This window comes from Callospermophilus lateralis, chromosome 5 (genome assembly GCF_048772815.1).
Source record: "Callospermophilus lateralis isolate mCalLat2 chromosome 5, mCalLat2.hap1, whole genome shotgun sequence".
Classification (NCBI taxonomy): domain Eukaryota; kingdom Metazoa; phylum Chordata; class Mammalia; order Rodentia; family Sciuridae; genus Callospermophilus; species Callospermophilus lateralis.
Window position 1 is genome coordinate 89219774 of NC_135309.1, and position 16142 is coordinate 89235915.

At 36.9% G+C, this 16142-nt stretch overlaps 1 long non-coding RNA gene across 1 annotated transcript in view; it reads right to left on the bottom strand.

Annotated features, from left to right (window-relative positions):
• Window positions 1-7650: 7650 nt before the first annotated feature.
• Window positions 7651-16142, bottom strand: part of LOC143399308 (uncharacterized) — a 67489-nt gene continuing 58997 nt past the window's right edge. The window contains exon 3 of the long non-coding RNA XR_013091400.2: window positions 7651-7710. This is a non-coding gene — a long non-coding RNA (uncharacterized LOC143399308). The remainder of the gene's footprint in view (window positions 7711-16142) is intronic.

The window sequence follows — 16142 nt, forward strand, 5'->3', positions numbered from 1 at the left end:
ATTTTCTCCTTTGAATAGCCCATACATGATAACCATGAAGGAGAATGGAATGTTTAGAAAAATAATCTTGAGCAAAAATAAGATTTACAGTTACTTCTAATTTCTCTTTACTAGGCAATGAGGACTTTTCACTATTACTGGAAGGCCCAGCTTATTCTTGACAATAATCTTTGGGTCACAGGCTTACATGGTAGAACTGAGGAAAATAGAGCACCTTGAGAAATATTGAGAGGATTCTCCAGCTGAACTAAAGAGCAACAGCTTATCCTTCTTCCCTTAAGTCAAACAGAATCACTATTATCTGCAGCGTCTATAGTCTCTAATAGTCAGAGAGGCACCAAGAGCACTTAGGAGTTTCAGCTTGATCTATTCCTTTGACATTCCCTATATAGCTACATAACACATTCATTCCAACTTATAAGATTGTTTAGATCCTAAGAATGTTTGACTCATATGTATTTGAGATCTGCATAAGCACAGATAAGATTAAATTGGATGCACCAGTTTTGTACATCAAAGAAAAAAAGTTGTTGTAAAGTGGTGGATTATTACAGAGATTTGGATGAACCATGGTATAAGTCATAGGGCCCATCAAGTAGAACATTTCTAATTAAAGTCTGATGTAGTGAAGGGTGGTATGAAAGGACAGAGTTTAGCTTCTTTTCTGATCCCAAGGATCTAGAATCCACCATTACTCCAAGGCCAGGAAGACCCTGGACTTTTACTTTCCAGGTATTCCAGGCTGTTGCAAGGAACCCAGGGAAGCCCAACAGGGTCCTCAAGGCTGTTGAAAGGAACCCAGGGAAGCCCAACAGGGTCCTGTAGATGAAGCATCTACATGCAGTTTCCATCTGGCCAAGGCCAGGAGGATCTGCAAAGCCTGTGCATCTAGGACCCCCTGTTCTTTTCCCTTTGGGAGGGGCCTCGGCTGCATCTTCTTGGCCTAAGAAATCTGAAAGAGGCACCTTCAGCCTCTGGCCACAGAAGGTGGGCATAAAGAAGGGAGACAGGAGAATAAGCACCAGTATTTTTCCTCTGTCAGCACAGTTCTGATGACAACCCCTTTCCTGGGCTGAAGACTAAACAGAAATTGGAAAAAAAAAATGTTTTCCTTAGATCTTTTACTTATGTTGTCTATGACTTTGTTTCTAAATACTTTGTTAAATGATGCTTAGAATTTGTATTTATTCATCTACATTGGGTTATTTCATGGCAAAAAAAAAAACAACCTTGAAAATGAGAAGTAAATATTTTGCTTAAGAATTTAAAGTTTATCAATTATTTAAGAAAAGTTAAACATACATTCACCATATGATCCAGCAATTCCACTCCTTGGCATTTACTCAAGGGAAATGTAAACATATGTCCATAAAAAAGACTTATATTCTAGCGTTCAGAGCAAAGACATCATAGTCAAACTATGGCCATAACCCAAAAGTCCATCATTTGGTGAACGGATAAACACAATCTGATATGTAGACAATGGCCACCTAGCCATTAACAAAGGACAAAACACTGATATACATGCAACAGATGGATGAACCAAAAAGCATGCTAAGTGAAAGAAGCAAGACTCAAAGGCAGCATTCTGTGTTGTTCTAGTTATACGAAACTTCTAGAAAAGGCATACCCTCAGAGACAGAAAGCACATCAGTTGTTGCTTGGGTAAAAGTAGGAGCAGAGAATTTTTTTCTGAAAGTGGATCATGGTAGTGGCCACCCAACTACATACATTTATCAAATCTTATCAAACTGGGCATTTAAGTGGGTGACTTAATGGATAAATTTTACATCAATCAAGTTTTTAAAAGAGGGAAGAGGAATAAGCTGTTTAGGCATTGGTGTTTTATGAGACAAAAAATATATATATTAGGTTTAAGAAAAAGAAGTGCTCTAAGCACAAACTATTCTTAGGATATGATTGAAATTTTGAAATCTGCTCATGAAGAAATTAATATTTGCTCAAACACAGCTATCATCTGACATTTCAAACTAGTTCCTGTGTGGGTTGAAATATGCAAGCATATCTGTGTTACCCTCTTCTTGGAATTCTCTGGAGGACTCTTCTGACAGGATCAGAAGATAAACTGCCTTCCTGCATGGGAAATGAGAAAAAAGACAAACAATAACTGTTGAACTGGATGTGCCAGTGAAGGTCTTTTGGAGAAGTTGATGGGGCCAGACGGAATGGGGGAGAGGATGGAGAGTGATGGCTGGGGCTGGCAGCAAGTCTTTAGTTCTGTTCCCCACAACTGGTGTGTTGAGAGGGCTGATGGATGAAAGCAGTAGAGCATGTGTCATGGGTCCTGCAATGAATGATCTTCAACTGGCCCTCAAAGAAATCAGGCTATGGTCAAGGTGGCATTTTTAATAAAAGCAGACAGCTGCCTCCTGCCCCACGTGTCAGCCCCCCTACAGCCTTGAGACTCACTTCTTTCTCTGTGGGAAAGCCTGCTGGGGGCATATTGGCTGGCAAGATGAGGTTTCTTTTTCTATTTTCTTCTTCTTTTTAAAAAAGCAGCTTGAAGCTCATTAACGTCAGGAATGTGATGAGGCCCTCTCATGAAATATGAAAGGTATGGTGCAGGGCAGGAGAAGAAAAGTCAAGCATTGTGGAAGTGTTGGAAAAGGTGAGATGAAAGCGCGTACAGGGCAGGTGTGAGCCTGTCATTTGGGCTGCTACGCTTGGGGCTTCTATTCCCTCAAGTGAGACTATCTATCGGAAGGAGTCCACATTTTTCAATAGAGCAGCGTGACATTAAGCGATGGTTCCTGAGCATTGGCACCCCAGCTGCGGGGTCTCTGCAGGTGGGTTTTATGCTGTGCTCTTTGGTTGCTGGAATATAAATCCCACATGAATGCTGCAGCAGCAGCAGGCTTTGGGAGAGCAAAGAGGATTATGAAAGCAGGAGAACTGCTTCCCCCCACCCCTTTCTTCTTCTTTTCCTTTTTCTTTCCAATGGAGGCGTTTGACTACCGAGAAAAAATGGATACAAGTCTTCAGAAAGAAAAAAAGAATACAAAGAGACAACTCACAGACAAGGACATATAAATAAGAGTCAAAATATGAAAAAGCTTGAAACTCCTGATTACTCAGTTTCATATTTCTGAATGATAAAAATTTAAAGTTGTTACAGTACTCAGAGAGCAGGGAGAATGTGAACCACAAGAGTCTTCTAAGCAAGCAATTAAGAACTTTCAAAGCTTAAAATAAAAAGGACCACCTTAGTTCCCTATTAGTAACTTATTTTACAGAAGTGATTAACACTAGCATGTTGGATCCAGAAAAACTGGAAACAACCCCAAACCATGAATCAGAAAAAGATGAAGAATTATGGTACATTTGTATTATAGAACATCATGCAGATATTAAAAGGAATGCATTGGAGCCATATTTATTAATTCAGAAAAAAAAATTCCATTGCCTATTAAGCATGCAAAAGTTTATCTCATGTAAATTAGTTGGAAAAGAGAAAAAAACATCCCCTCCCCCCCAAAAAAACCCCAAAACCTACAGAGTAAATATTTTTGGTAAGATAGATAGATAGATAGATAGATAGATAGATAAAGGTAGTAGGTAATTAGGTAAACTTGATTATTTTATGGGAAGGGAGAACAGAAAAATCATTATTTTTTATTTACACACCTTTATATTGTTATTTGTAGCAATTAATGTACAATACTTTTTAATTTAGAAAAGGAATTTCTTTAATCTTTAAAGACAATAAAGAATTTTTAAAAATTAAATTTCTCAAAACAAACAAACAAAAACATTGCTGTGAACCCAGCCTTGTGCTGAGGTCCTTCTAAATGTAGAACATGTTTCTGCCATCAATAGCTTACAATCTAGTCTAAATCACAATATGAACAAAAGCACCTGGAAAAAAAATACATGGCATTACAAGTCAAGATACTCTATGTCTTTGGAGTCTGGACAACAATGTCAGCCAAGAAAAGAGTGGTAAAGAGGAGGCAGAGTCCTGGGTTTGAAGTACAGGGTTTGTGTTATGGATACTATGGGAGAAAAAGTTTAACTACACAGGGTGGTACTGTTAGATCAAGCCTGCTAATGGTGTTTTTACAAATGTTCCAAATACTCATGATTTTTACCTAAAAAAATACTATAACAGCTTTTTAATAAAGCAATCAACAACTAAGTGAGGTATATTTCTCAATTTCTTTTTGAATATTAACCTGAGTGGTGGATTCAGGAATAGCTTTATTGTATTACTGGTATCTATACTGACATATTTTAAAAGTTCTAGTACTCATTTGATGTGTATAGCAATAAGACAAATTTTCTTCTGGACATTTTTTGTACTTTTTCTTTTAGAAGCTATTATTATATAACTGACATGTTCAAGTTTGAGTTTTTACCATGTTATTTCATACTGTATATTTGTTCCAGGTTCTTTCATTCATAACTCTTTCCCTGTCTGATTCCTCTGATGTCTGATTTATTGACTTTTATCTGTACACGGTCTCTTTGCCTATGTTTTCAGGTTTGACACCTAAGCCAGGAAGTCTACCTGACTTTGTTAACTTTATTTTTATTTGCAGTTGGTACTACACCCTTCAGTCTACATTCCTAACTCTACAATGATCAGGAATTGTTCAGCTACTCAGAAAAAAAAAAATCGTGCTTACATAAATCATTTATTCATTCCCCACTTTGGAAAACAGGATCATCATTGCCATAAGTGATATTTATTATGGAGTAGTATATGGAGTTTGCTTCTATTCCATCAATTACTCTTTCCTTATTCCCTGTTAAAAGAACCCCATTTTTTATTAGAGCATGAAAATTTTACATACCATTTAAGTTCATTTTGACAAATTTGTACATGCAAGGAATTTTATTTTAATTGCCATTTCCCTCACATTTTCTTCCCTTCCTTCCTTTGCTACTAAACTTCCTTTCTTCTATGTTTCCAAAAAGGTTGAGCACTCTCTGGTACTTTTATATATAAATATAATACAATTATGTTAAATCCATTGATTGTCCATTTTCACTTCTTTCCTCTCTCACTCTTGTTCTTCTTCTATTCCATGGATCTTTCCCTTCCCCATTCATGTTCTTTCCTTTAATTTGCGCTATCTTCCACATATGAGAGAAAACATTCAACCTTTGAGTTCGGCTTATTTCACTTAGCTTGACTCGCTTCATTTCCATCCACTTCCCAGAAAATGCCATTATTTCCTTCTTCTTTATGAGTGAGTAAGACTCCATTGTGTACATATAGTACATTTCCTTAATCCACTCATCTATTTAAGGACATCAGTGTTGATTCCATAATTTATGAACCCTAGTTTTATCTAGACTTTAGAAGGCATAGTGCATGAGGAAGTTGATCCAGCCTCAGGAGACATTTTTCTCTCATCTGGTGATTATTTTCAGATTTAGGCATAGGACTTTGTTCTAACCAATGTAACATCTGGGTGATTCTTTTTATTTTATTTTATTTTTTTATTAGTTGCTCATGACAATACAATGATCTTGACATATTATACATTTGATTCAAATGGGGTATGAATTATCATTTTTCCACAAGTACAGATTTCAGGATCACATTGGTTATACAGCCATGTATATACATACAGTAATACTAGTGTCTGTTGTATTCTGCTGCCCTTCCTATCTTCCCCTTCCCTCCCCTCCCCTCCCATCATCTCTCTCTACCCAATCTACTGTGACACATTTCTCTCTCTTTTTTTCTTCCCCCTCACACCATCATATATGTATTTTGTATAACAATGAGGGTCTCCTTTCATCTTAGAAAAAAATTTCTGTGAGGAAAAGCCTACATGAGGAGAAATTGGCTATTCGGTTTTTTGATATAATTGTGTACACAGACTGAAACCACAATCCTGTGACTATAGGGGGCACACTTGAAGGTGAGACTATGCTGAGGAGTAAGGAGGTGGGAAAAGCCTAGGTTATTGATGTGAGTTCTGCAGCAAGTACATCCAGATCCAGGTGGTGTTTATGCCAATTGTTGACAAGCATCCCTCTACATACAACACAAAAACAAAGTGGGTGTGAGCGCTCACTATAGGTTGAAATCATTATAATAATTTTATTATATAGTTAAAACATTTACACAAAGAGAAGTGAAATATCCATAAACAGAGTTCCTCTTGATACTAATTTTACCCAATTCTTTCATACTAGGGAACTGGTTAAAAAAGAGTTAGTAGATATGATTAAGAAGATTATTTTTTATTTGATTCTCTTCTCCTTGCTGTTTCACTTACTCCTTACCACTGCATTCTTATGTCAGGATTTTTACTATTAGTTACAGAAAAAAAATAAATAAATCTCAGCCTGAGCTCATGTGATAGTTCATACTTCATTTTAAATTCAAGACATTTTTTCAAGTTATGGATAAAGAAGAGTCCTTAATACATCCTGAAAACTATCTATTCCAAGTTACTATTAGCCTTTTACTATACTGCTACAAGATAACTCAATATCCTTTAAGAAACCTTAAACTCCTTTCTTGTTATCTGGACCATGGTTTATCTTTGTTTGTTTGGACTTACTCTTCTAGTCCCTCTCTGTGTTCAACCTCTATGATATGAATGATTAAAAGAAGTTCAGATATAGATGAAGAGAAGGATAATGTATATTTTGTATTTTAAGTCTTTTGTTGTTTAATTTCAATGCATTTCCTCATTCCAAACAAAAACAAACAAAATATAAATACTTTCCTGCTGTTGCTGCTGCTGCTGCTTCCTGTATAACATCATTAAATCTCCTTCCTGCCATGTTTCCAGTCTGGGAAATATGCTTCTTGGGTTGGTGGAAGTACATATAGGTTTAGAATCTCCAAGGGACAAGGCTGCATTTGAGAGTTTATTTTTATAGCTTGCCCCATATCCAACTGGCAGTTACAGTTCAGCTAGTGATGAAGTGAGCACATTTCCCCTAATCCTCTCTGGTAAAGAGGCAAGATGGCTGGCAGAACTAGATTGCTGGACAAAGGAAAACTACACTTTACTCTCTACCTAGGAGGGCTCAATACTTTTAAGCTAAAGAGGGAGAAAACTGACAAAAGTTCAACCTTGAAGAGAAGTGAAAATGGCACATAAATATGGTAATTTCAAAGTAAAAATTTAATCAGATTGAGGAATTTTTACACATGGGGAGATGTAACTTCCTAAGGCAACTATTTTCTCAATGGTTTTAAAAATAAATCAGCTTTGAATAGCACTGTTTCTATTCTCTAATTTAGAAAGAACATTTTGGTATATAGAAAATAAAATCATGCATAGCTGTTATCTGTAGCTTTGATATATTGATCTTTTAAAGCATCTCTTGATGATTGTTTTTGTAAAAATAGGGCCATCTGTATGTGACATACAAATTTTTAAAAGTGTTTTCCCCACTCTCAAATCAATTGTTCTGCTATTTTGAACTGTAGCCTGCGTCATGCAACTTCACTGAAACGCCTGGGGGCATCTCTATTGCTACACTCCTGTAATTAATCATTTCCTTTTCTGTTGATCTGGCATGGGGCCTCTCATTAGCCTGACATCTAGTCTCTCTTCTGAGCTTATATTCTTTAGTTTTATCTTCTTTCTTATGTGTTTTCCATTGAAATTTATTTTCATTCTTCAGTCATTCATTAGACAATGACATGAGGGTAGAAGAGAATGTAATTGGCCGGCAGGAGTCTTGATCAAGAGGAAATAGTGAACATCTTTATTTCTAAGGAGATCAAAAAACAGAACACATAAAAAAAAAGAACTTTCCATATATTCAAGTGACCAGGAGGAGAGCTTTTCCTGTGAGCAAAAATCTTTGATGGCAGTATTCCTATGGACTAACATATGAATAGAGCAAAAATAGATAGCAGAGGCTTACTTACTTGGATACAAATCAGGTTTTCTATCTCATTGATTTTTAGAAAAGAAAGTCTTATTGTGGAAAATTAAAAAGCATATACAAAGTTAGAGGGAATAATAAAAATGAAATATAATTAGAAGTAATGAAATGGACTCATGACCCACTTAAGCAATTACTACTCTCCACAGGTCTTTTCCTATGGAACAAAACTTCCCTGCAACTTCATTAATCAAGATTTAAGAGTGTCAAAGTCTCCCTCAAAGAAGAGTATGTGGTTATCTTGAAGATCCCTTCCCAAAATGCTTTCCAAAGCGTGAAAAAGTGAGTAATTGTATTCGAGCATTAGTTACATAGATTAAAGTGCACAGGTCAAATATATGGTTTAGTGATATTTTTTAATCTGGACAGACTAAGGATCTTAGGAATAAACGCCAAGCATAGACCGGACAGGAAGGGAGAAAGAAAGCATGCAAACTGAAATGTATATTTGACAACCATACCAGCCATGACTACATTGCCCTAACACTTGGTCCTCTGGGGTCTCTGGGGTCTCTGTCCTCTCCTCAATGTGGAATTGTGTAGTGTGTGTTTGTGTGCACGCATGCACATGTGTGTGTGCACGTGTGCACACACATTCACACATGTGTGTATAATATATAATTTTGGAATACAATGAATTGCCCACTAAGAGAACCATTTCCTTCATAATCAATGAGGATGTACTGTCTGTGTTTATGAACTGCCAAATGTGCACCTTTGTAAATGGTTACCCTGCTTCCATTATGAGTTGCTTTACCTATAAGAGTCTTCTTGAACTTCAGAAGAGTTTTGCCAAATTATTCCCCAGTTACTTTCTAGTTAGCCTCAAACTAGTTTAAGCAGAACAGAAATAATTGTGCCATTGAGTATCTGTTGAAACCTAGATCTGCAAGAGCAAAGGCAAGACGATATTTTGTAATAATCCTCTCAAAGTCTTTTGTTTTGTTACGGAGTGGATCCAAACAGCTTTGAATAACTGAGCATGTACCAGATGAACTAACAGGGTTTTCTAGGAGTTTTCTGAATCCAGTTGCTGAGAACAGTCTTGTTCTTTTGAGGTCAAGTCTTTACAAAGATGGCAGCATCTGATGTTTCATCCTATGATGAAACATCAGATGCTGCCATCTTTGTAAGGAAGAATCTGATTCTTCATCCTATGTCCCACTTCCTTAAAGCCAAGTTGCCTTTTGGAGTCCTTGATGTTTGTCACTATCTAAAATCCTCTGTCTGTGCTACTTCCATTCATTTTATAATTTCTGATAGAATTGAATCTCAAAAGGGAATGGTTGGGATCTCATTCTTATTTCTTCCCAAAGAAATGCAGTTTATCTCTGGCTGGGGCTGCAGCTCAATGGTAGAGTGCTTGCTTAGCATGGGTGAGGCACTGGGTTCAATCCTCAGAACCATATAAAAATAAATAAATAAAGTTTTATATATAAAAAGAAATGCAATTTATCTTTAAATGATTATTAAGCTTTCCTAGTGCCAGGATGTTGGAGGGGGGAAGCCATTATCAGTCACAGAAAGTTCTGATACATCCTTCCTCCAAAACATGGTCAAAACTTACTCCCTGTGCATTTATGAAACACCAGAAATCAGTTATTCTACAATGGAGGAGATCTTCTCTAAGTGACTTGTTGCCTTCATCTAGACAAAAATGATCTGGAGATTTCTGTGTACTGAAAAAAAAATGCATCTCACAAAGCATACTGCAATTTGTAAAGCATCTGGTAAAATGCTTTGTGTACACCCAGCATTCAAAAATGACAGTTATCATTAGGCTATTAGTAATTTGGGGTCTTGCCCTTTTTTTTTCACACTAGAAATGAAAGAATGATCAAGGTTTGCCGTCGGAGAAAATGCTTGTTTATTGAGGAACAGCTCTGCATATTTATAGAGCCGGGGGTGGTTTGACAGTTATGACAGTTTAATGGTTGAAGGGTTTGACAGTTGGCATGGGGTGCTTTTTGATTGGTGGGTAAGGATCATGTGAGCCAGCAGGGCTAGTCTGATTGGTGGGTAAGGATCATGTGAGCCAGCAGGGCTCACCATTGGACAGGCAGGTTCATGTGAGCCAGCAGGGCTCACTATTGGACGCCTCTTCTTGGGGAAATGGGGAAGTTAGTCTTTGGAGCCGGAGGACTCCCAACAAGAAATATATCATAGGATGCAACAGAAATTTAAAAATGGGGACACTTCATTAATATATGTTGTACAAATACCCAATATATTAGCTGATGCTTTAAAAAAAAATCCTGGATATCATTCAATGCTGGCAATAATTTCTTACTATTCAGAAAAAAAAAAAAAACAAACAAATAAATTCTACTTCTTACAGAACACTGAATTCTCAGGAAAAGAAATTGATATTCTCTAGATCATTTATATTCACTTCAACTCTATGTTAGACTCTCCATAACACACTAAATTAGCAAATAAATCTATTTCTCTAAGGAATTGTTTCTTCCTCATCCACTTGGTTCTATTATAAAGCATAAAGTTGCTTAATAATTACAGTAAATGGTTATTTATCCTTATGTCCAATAGTATTAAAATTTTATGAGTTAGTCATGTTGTATAAAATTTCCACGAGTAAAGATACATAAAAGGAAAAGGAGGTTATTAAGGGTTAATGGAATCCTAGAGAAAAATCTCACACAGGAGTGTTTGCATTGTTTGTTGCTAATATATAATGGTATACGCCCCGACTTTCTGCTTAACATGATGTTTGGTGCTATTTCCTGATGTCATCCCAATTTACAGCAATGGAAGAAACATAATTTGAGTTTTATTCACATGCTTTCAAAAGTCACACTCCAGAATCAAATTTTCAATTTTCTTTTGTCTGAGTTCAAATTAAGGCAGGAATGTTACAAGGACTGGCCATCAGGCTATCAAGCCTCTTACAGTGGCTTAAACTTGGATGGTTTCCTTTATCCTCAGTGTAGGAGTCTTTTGTTGTGATTGAGTTTATGTCTGAGAATATACCTCTCACACAGATCAACTCACTGTAACCCAAGCTCATGAGAAAATAACACCAAAAATACCCCCAAAAGATGGCTAATATATTAATTTACAATGACACTATAACTAATGTAGGGAATGAAAAACTTGTTGGCAGATTCACATGGCCTCTAAACAATGTTCAGAAAATATGAAATTAGGAATTAGTAATTAATAGTCTTAATAGTCATTTATATTCATTTCAGATACATATACCTTTAAGAAAAATCTTAGGAATATGCCCATGACTTTACTGTTTCAGAATATACATAGCTGTATAGTAAACAAGTATGGCTTTGGCATTCTGGTGGCTAGTTTCCTAGTTTCAGGATGTTGGCAGGGGGAGCCATTGTCAGTCACAGAGAAATCTCATGCAGAACTGTCTCATGTTTTATAAGACATTTAGCATCGCTGACCCTTACTGTAGACTACCATGATGATCCCCAGTTGTTATTATAGGGAAAAGTACTCTCATATATTACCCTGAAGAGGATATCTTAACTGAGATTTGCTAATAGGTCTTAGGTGGAGAGGGTCAAGAAGTTAAAGACCTCTTCCTTCTGCATAGCATGCCCACTCTTCAGTTAATATCTATTCGGCCTTATGCCTGTCTTTCCTTACAGAATCTCTTAGAGGTTCATGTCATTGATATGATAAAATGCTAGGGACCTCTCATAGGAGGTGTCCAGTGACCAGTTGGAGCCCATGGAGAAGACTCCAAGGAGAAGGCTCTATGGATGAGTTTTGGCACATAATTTAAAGAGGCAGACTGTCCCCAAGGCAATACATAGAACTCCAGGAAATATACAGATAAAGGGAACTACTATTAGCAATGGTGATGGAGTGGAGTAAGGAAACCAGTTGAAGGGAAACTGGCTGCTTGCTCATCTTCTTGGCACTCCCTGAGGCAGCCCAGGAGATAAATGATATGGAACCCTAGGCCTCTGATGAATGCCATTTGAAAAATTCTAGTTGTTTAGGCTTATACATGGTTTGACAATGCTCCTTAAGGCAAAAATGATTAGATACTAGTAATATAGTGTGCCTAAGTCTGAAGTGGGCTCTCAGAACTCTGATCTATGAGTTTGGGGGTTCAGGCCTGGCTACCTTTTTATCAGAGGCATAGATTCCTCCCCTGCTAGGACTGTGCATCTGGACCATGTTGCTACTGTAGGACCCTAAACTCAAATGCACCTCCTCCTGCTCTAGCCCCTGTCCACTTTTGTGTGGAAGTGTCTTTAGTTGTCTCTCTCTTAATTTTGGGACACATTGTTGGTTTTTAGGGTAGTTTTTCATATCTCTGTCCCAATCTACTCTGTTCTCATTGTTTAACTTTTTAATGGAAGTTTTATTTATTTTCATTTCTCTAGAAGCTCAGAGACACTCTGATGTGATCCAAAGAACCATCCATCTAACTTCTGCAGTTGTCTCTAGGTCAAATCAGAGGGGAAAATACAGCAAAATCTGAGAGAGCAAAGGGAGATCTTGACTTTCAGTTGCAGTATGCTCTGGTATATTCTTAGTAATTGGTAAGATAAATAGTTCATGATGAGGATGCTTCTTATCAGTCTTGAGTGATCTATTTTAAATCTAGAAAGTAGAACTTTTGACTGAAGTGGAACTGAAGAAGATGTAATCTCTCTTAGCCCTCTCCCTTTTTCCATGGAAAAGCTTACTGATTGTTCACCACACTTTGGGTTGACAACAAAGAAACTATGCAACTGATAAGACCAAACCAAGAAGATTTAGCAATATCTTTTCTGACTTCTTTTTTTTTCCCTCAATAATATCTCTGAATTTTTATTTTTATTTTTTTTTAAATATTTTTTTTTTATTGGTTGTTCAAAACATTACAAAGCTCATGGCATATCATCTTCCATACATTTGATTCAAGTGGGTTATCAGCTCCCATTTTTACCCCAAATACAAGTTGCAGAATCACATCGGTTACACATCCACATTTTTACATAATACCATATTAATGACTGTTGTATTCTGCTACCTTTCCTATCCCCTACTATCCCCCCTCCCCTTCCCTCTCCTCTTCCCTCTCTACCCCATCTGCTGTGGTTTAATTCTCTCCCTTTTTTTTTCCCTTTCCCCTCACAAACTCTTATATGTAGTTTTATGTAACAATGAGGGTCTCCTTCCATTTCCATACAGTTTCCCTTCTCTCTCCCTCTCTCCCACCCCACTCGTCTCTGTTAAATGTTAATCTTTTCCTCATGCTCTTCTTCCCTGTTCTGATCTTGGTTGCTCTCTTTATATCAAAGGAGACATTTGGCATTTGTTTTTTAAGGATTGGCTAGCTTCACTTAGCAGACTTCTAAGGCTAGCTTAAGACACAACATTATTTTCTTCAATAATCCCATTTGAACTGCTCTTCTCCCCTCTCTCTCTGTAATCGTATGTGTGATACCAATGGACCCTCTTCTTTAGGGCTTCAAATAAATTATCTGATCATTTTTTTTTTACTTTTGGTTCTCACTTTCTTAATTTTAACAAACATAATAAAATTGTGAGCTGATTAAGTTCGCAGGAATACAGCATTGGGAAGTTGAGTACGGATTATGAAGATGGTACTTATTTTCTATAACCCTGGATGTCACTCCCCATAGGCACTTATCTTTTCTTTCCACACTTCAAGAAAGAGATATTGATAATCTAATTGGCCAACTTGAACAACATCAACTTGTGAGTTTTTGTGTTGACACTGCATGCTGAAAAGTGCTCATCGGTCCAAGTCTCATCTTTTTATCCATGGACTTAAGTAGACCCATGCTCTATTCTCAGTGACTCTGTGACCATTTTTTTTTTAACATGAGGTAGAATTGCTCCAAAGAACCACATAACTGCCTTTTCCTTCTCCTAATTTCTCTGCCCCATGCACCTCTCACAAGAAGTCAATCAAAGACATGGTGGAAGTCCTGATGAGGACTTAACTCTAATTTGTTTATTTCAACCTTTGCCTTTTAGACAGCTCTACATTTAAATATTGGATATGTGTGTAAGCACTAATAAAGTGTAGTTTACTTTATTTGGCTATTGTTCTTTGTTTGGAGTTCCAACAGGTGTTTTCATTAACACTATGGAATGAGAAAAGAGGACTGTGTGAAGCATAGGTAACATTGGCAGGGCAGGAATAGCAAAATTCTAGATGTAAGGTGATAACAATGATGAGTCTCCAGCTCTACCATCATATCATGATCATATCAGAGTTTGTCAACTCCAGAATGTATTGGGGATTCAAGATACTCTCTGATCAAAAGGAAAAATTCTCCTTTATTCTTCCTAAAACCAAAGAGTTTAGAAAGAATTTAGAAAACTGAAATAAGCCTAAAATGGTAAACTCATCCATAGACACTAAGAATCATGAACGATGGAAAAGTCCAGGCTTATAATTAATTAATATAAATTTACCATCTGTTCCAGATTGACTAACCCATCTGTTGTCTGCTTCCATCTAGTATCAACACATCTTCCAGATGCCTCTGCTGAGGGCAATTATTAAAGTTCATATTTAATTTAAAAACTGATGTAGAAGGGCAAGGTATATGTGTTTCATCACATTTGAGTTGTTATAGCTTTCAATTTTCTGACAATTCTGATCCATTCATATGAAAGCTGGGCTGCAGGTGTAACTGAGAGTGACAGAGTGTGTTGGGGAAACTTAACAGTTCTAATGGTGAGCCCAGTCACTGGTGATGGTAATCTGGAACATAAGAGAAGAATCGGATTAGAGAAATTCAGTTCTTTCAGAACGGTAGTCGTGGAAATGTAAAAAAGACTTGCAGGTGTCCTCAAAATCACACAATCTTACCTACTGACTTACTAAGCAATGGGGTTATTCAGGTGCTGTCCTAGCTTCTGAAACTTGTAGCTCAGGAAAATAGATGTAGCACCTTAAATTAATTTTTAGTAAGACTTGAATATTCCTAAAATAAAGCCTAGTATGAGTTTCATACAGGTGGCCAAGAGGCACATGATGTAGAGGGAATACAGCACAGGTGTGATACTAGGCATCGTGAGAAGTGAAGCCTAATGCTGATTCTGCCCTGCTTCTCTACTGTTTTACTTCTCCTTGGTCAGCATCCATTCTTATTGGATAATTGGTTATTCTCCACTGGTTGTTAAAGATTTTGAAGATCCCTCTGTATTAAAAATAAGGCTTCTTTTAGCCTTTGCTCATACCTTAGGTTCATCTCAATTTTCTACATGCACAGTTGATATAGGGTACCAGCTGTGAATTAATTAAAGTAAATTTGAAATTAATGGCAGCTTAGTGAACCAACTACTGTTAACTCAGTCTGTTATTTAACTCAGTCAATCAATAATGAATTTGGTCAGTAGAATCTAACTTGTTTCTATTTTATTAGGGGAATTCAGAGCTTCTTAACTTGACCCACAGTTATTTGTGCTATTCCTTTAAATCTTTCTAATGATAACTGCTTCTACTTATTATCAAACAACACATAAGTGCCAGATGATATACTGAACTCATTTCTTTTAATCTTGACAAGTTTATAAAATCAATTATAATATCCTCATTTTATAAGTGAAGACAGATGTGATTTGTGTATTTATTAAGAAATAGTGAAAGAGTTGACCCTACCTCTATCTGACCTCAAATATGGGACTTTAATCCGTTCCCTACTGAATGATAAACATGATTAGCAGGACTTCTTCCCCATCATGATCTCCACATCTTTTTGAGCTATGCCCTACTTCTCTTTAGTACTTAACATTTTGTATTCATCAGATTGTAGTTCAGATTGGACGCCCACATTCACACCATGAAGAGGAGGAAATTTCCTCTCTCCTAATAGCTGTGAAGATAAATGACATTTATCCCTACGACCAGACAGGAACACATCAATTATTAGAACAAAGTGGATAGTGAACTCCCAGCATCATCAATAAAGAGGGGCTTTTTCTTCACCAAAATCTTTGCCACAGATTGCATAGATTTATGGGAATGTGGGGACAGGGAAACCTCCCAGGGATATCTATAAATCAAGTCATTAAAGTTTCTAAGTGCTTTCCAAACCAAGAGACACAAGGCTAATTTCTGAAAGTGGGGGGAGTAGGAGACAATCCTCATTGATTAAAGCCTTATTATATGCTGGACACTAGATAGGGGACTTGGGTTCATTGCTTGATGTAATTAGGTGGCTTAAATTTATTTCATGCCCTCCTTGTAAACAAACTTGCAACTCTGCTTTCATGACAACTAATCATGCGCTAGCCTGTGC